A 5,019-nucleotide genomic window follows, 5' to 3' on the forward strand; every position below is an offset into this window, starting at 1 on the left:
AGACCAGGCAACATTTTTCCAGTCTTCAACTGTCCAATTTTGGTGAGCTCTTGCAAATTGTAGCCTCTTTTTCCTATTTGTAGTGGAGATGAGTGGTACCCGGTGGGGTCTTCTGCTGTTGTAACCCATCCGCCTCAAGGTTGTGCATGTTGTGGCTTCACAAATGCTTTGCTGCATACCTCGGTTGTAACGAGTGGTTATTTCAGTCAAAGTTGCTCTTCTATCAGCTTAAATCAGTCGGCCCATTCTCCTCTGACCTCTAGCATCAACAAGGCATTTTCGCCCACAGGACTGCCGCATACTGGATGTTTTTCCCTTTTCACACCATTCTTTGTAAACCCTAGAAATGGTTGTGCGTGAAAATCCCAGTAACTGAGCAGATTGTGAAATACTCAGACCGATCCGTCTGGCACCAACATGCCACGCTCAAAATTGCTTAAATCACCTTTCTTTCCCATGCTGACATTCAGTTTGGAGTTCAGGAGATTGTCTTGACCAGGACCACACCCCTAAATGCACTGAAGAAACTGCCATGTGATTGGTTGATTAGATAATTGCATTAATGAGAAATTGAACAGGTGTTCCTAATAATCCTTTAGGTGAGTGTATGTTCCACTTCATACCTCCTTGTCCCTCCTGAGTCACACTTCACTCTTCCATATCCTATTCCTCTACATGCTCTAATACACTTGATCTTAACAAAACAATGTGTTGTGTCTCCTCAGCTATTCTTTCTACTATTCCTTTTCCAAGCATTTCTCTATCCTACACAATCAGACAGGAGGTCAGAGGAATACTTTGGTACAGCTGTAACTGCGCCTCTGGCCATTGCACACCTCAGTTATTTTTCATGTAATTTTTGGTAAACTAGAAATTTTAGGTGGTTTTACAGTCCATATTGTGGACCACTACTTAAAAGACGACCAGTTGAGAAATGTAGATATGCTTGTCAAGTAACATAAATTCATGTTCTGTTCTTTCCATCTGCCTATTTTACCAGTTTTCCTGCTGTCAGAACGAAGGTGTTACTTTATTGATCCCTTAAGGCACATTATTTTTTCACTTGCTCCTTTTCAGGGAGGTCACAGCACAGGATTGGCTATGCAGCAACAACCCAGGAGCTGAAGGGGTCTCACTCGGGGACACTATAGCAGGGTGGATGTTTGCTGATTCTGCCACTCTGCCTAAAGGACCATTCTCTGACCCTGTTGCCCAGAAATTATGTTTATATGTGACGGAATGTAATACTGCTTGCATCCCTGTGTGAGTGACTAGTGACTTCAGGGATGGCAATGTCGGTCTATCGGTCTGTCCACCACTTTAGTCCAGAGCGAAATATTGCAATCCCCAGTGTGTGAATCCTACTCACTTGTGTGATCCTTTGACTTTTCCACTAGCATAACAATGAGGTTGACATTTGTAGATTTGAGAGAAATATATTTACTATTGGATCGGCTGTCACAAAATTTGGTACACACGTTTGTGCACCTCCTGAGGATAGATTGTAATAACTTTTTTGACCCTCTGACTTTCATCTATCAACATCCAGATCAGGTCAAAATTTCTATTTGTCCTGTCTGTAAGCTTGTTTAGCAAATATTAGCATGTTTTCATGCTAAACTAAGGTAAACATTTATGCCAGCTAAACATCAGCATGTTAGCACTATCCTTATGATCGCGTTAGCAGACTCATGTTAGCACCACTAACATGGCTGTAGACATTTGTTTATCAACATAATACAGAAACATTGTTAATTATAGCTACAAGCAGCATTGAACAGGCCCTCGCGCCATGGCACGAATTGGGGCGTGACAAAGCCTCAGCGTAGTGGCTGGAGATTGGGAAACGAAGCTCTAAATTTTCGTGCTTTTTAGATGCCTACCTAAGGAGTTAAATGTCACTTCCTGTGCTTCCCATGTGGTGCTAAAGAGCAACCGCAAATTATATGTAATGCCCCATTTCATCAAGTGTGGACTACACTGAGAAAATTTTAGGTAAATCAAATAATGATTGTGATTCAGAGATTACTTCCTGTTTCCAGTCTGTGGTACTATGTCATTGAGTGAATAATGGCATGTAGATATAACAGTCATCCAACATGCAACATTTGTTGCAGATCTAAGCATGTACACTGAAGCTATACCTTGGCAAACATCGATTTTTGACACCACACCATAGTCAAGCCCTTTGACGAAAACTCACAGATAGCGCTTCTTTTAACTTTTAATTTACTAGGAGGAGTTAGTACAAAGCCTTTAATTACCATTAAATTAAATCCGACATACTGTTTGGATTAAGGCATCACTGCAAGATGCTTTTTTGGGTGTCTTGGAATGACAAATGTGCCACAAGAACTTGGTGCATCTTGGTAAAATGGGGTGAAGGGGCTGCTTCGATAAAGTGTCACTCCCTTTGGTACAGATTTGAGCATGTACAGTGAAAATTCAACACCACGCCACGGACATAACGTTAACTGAAAACTCAAGAGCTTCACAACATGTCATCACACTGTGTTAAGGCTTTTCTGGGACAGTTTTGAAGTTGATGTGGCCAACATGCAAGGAGAAGTCCATCACAGCTTGAAACTTGGCATTTCCTGTTGCCAGCAGGGGGCGCTATGATGTTGAGTGAATATTGGCTTACGTATGTGTGCAGGGCAGAACTCTTCATTGTACATGGTACAGATGTGAGCATGTACGCTGAAGTTATAACAACTTTCTGGTTCATGGCGAATCATTGATTTTCGACACCCCGCTATATGGACACACTCGTCTACGAAAACTCACCATTTGAACCTTTTTATCGTCAGTGGGTTTAAACTGCACAGCAAAAATTTTAAGTTGATCAAACTAATTCTCTAGGAGGGGTTTGTTAATGTGCGGAGTGTGTGAATCACGAAAAATTACCATTAAATCCAAAGTGGGCAACTTCCTCTTCTATGTCGGGCGTTGCTTCAAGAGTATTTTTGTTTGTGTTTAGGCATCTCAAAGCGTTTGGTTATGGTTGAGGAAAGTTTGTGGTCTTGGATGAATATCATGGGAAAGGTCATTTGCTTTGAATTCCAATTATCCACCTCGACCACCTTCCTTTTTTCTGTGGGGTACGAGAGTGTAACACTTCATTCTCGCGGGAAAAAACACAATTCTGGCTGCAGTTAAATTTCCCTCAAAACTTAACTGGCAAAATACAATAGTTAATTGTTACAGGAAAGCAACCACTGCAATGGTCACTGCAATGTATACGATTCTGGTGAAATGGTTTGTTGAACTGCATTTTAAGTTTGAAAAACACAGTTTGTTCTTGATAAATATACATCTCAGGCCTCAGCCTCATGCAATGGAAAAGGTATTTTATGATTTAAAACAGAACACAGTTAGATTCTCACCCTACCACCACTGTCAACTGGCATAAATAAAATGACTTGCACGTAGGATCCAAAAACAAAAAGAAGTAGTTTGACGCCCACAAAGCAAATACACTTTCAACTGGACCGTGTAATCCAGGCAGCTATTGGCATCTGTGTAAGTGGTGTCTTCATTGCTACCAGCTCCTGTGTCCGACACGCTCTCCTTTTGTTAGCTGCTGCACGGTTGATGTGGTGACCTCGCGAACCCTGGACTGATTGTTTCACGCGGGTAAGTGCCTCCTGATTGTGGGCAGAGCTGAGTGGTGATAATGCCTACCAGATTCTCCTCCTGTCATACACGCTGTGCATACATGCAGCAGCAGCACGTAGGCTCACTTTTCGACACAGAAGCAAACCGACACACCGACCGCTCTTTGCTCTCCATCCCAACAGTAAACAGTTTAGTGATTCACTGATGCTTCTGAACGTTTTCAGATGGCGGAGGAAGGAGCGTCAACGCGCAGCTGACATGTTGACAAGAAAATGTTGAAACATGTCAAGTGTTTTCTAGTGTATTTATTTTGGAGGCTGCATTGGAGCAAACTCAACTCCCAATCAGTAACCCCGTGTTGTGCTAATATCATGCACTAAATGATTTAGACATTTATTTTGTAATTTTTTATAGTGAAGGACTTGATGGAGCATGAGGTCTTGTGTGTGTTGACCACAACATAAAACACACACATACACATACAGGGCACACACTCAAGCATGAACCTCAGCAACCAATTTTACACCAGCCCTTCACCCTTCTTCCTCCCCCCTGTAACCTCAGCTTCCACTATGATGACTAGAGCTGTCAACAGATGGCCAAACCCACACGGGGAGTGTTGACCTAGTCAAAGATGTGAAAACAAACCAGGTGTCTCTCCTCTCCTCTCCTCTCCTCTTCTCACCTCTCTTGTCGTCCCTTCTCTCCTGCAGCTTCTTGAAAACTACTTTCCTGTAGTGATGAATCCAAATCAGTGGTGTCAGGGGCGGTACGAAAGCCTCTGTAAATGGTGAGGGACTCTCAAAGGTAGATGAACAAAGCATGTACATGCCAGTACACTGACTCTGTATATTGGGACCATATTTTCTCTCAGATATCCAAATCTAAAAAATATTTGGGTAATTGCAGGTAGAATTTCTCATTAAACCCATAGTTGGCTTCAATTTCAAAGCAAGCAGCAGTGTCAAAGTGAACCTTTGATCCAACTCTTCCTGACACAGATCAAGGAGACAATACTGTAGGAAAATTTACAAAATATTATAGGAAACTATCTAGAAGACTTGTTACTTGAGATAATTAAAAACAATAAAGATAGTGGGCAGCGGTGCTGCAGTACCCCTACTTACTGTGGCTACGGGCATGTCACATTTCTAGCCACATTGCTACTTATTTGGACCTTTCATTCTCCTTGAGTAGTACTTGAGCAGGCAGATAACTTTCTAGTTTAAGTTTGTTTTTACCAGGCACATCACTAAATAATAAGCAGCACATTTCTCAAGTACATCATCATCTCACTAATTATCTGGGAACCCATATTCCCCCTGAGTATTGCCAAAGCCATGGAAACTTTGTACCAATAGGCAGATCCAAGGTCAGCGGTGGCCACTATTTTAGGCACAT

This window comes from Micropterus dolomieu, linkage group LG04, assembly GCF_021292245.1.
Source record: "Micropterus dolomieu isolate WLL.071019.BEF.003 ecotype Adirondacks linkage group LG04, ASM2129224v1, whole genome shotgun sequence".
Lineage (NCBI taxonomy): Eukaryota > Metazoa > Chordata > Actinopteri > Centrarchiformes > Centrarchidae > Micropterus > Micropterus dolomieu.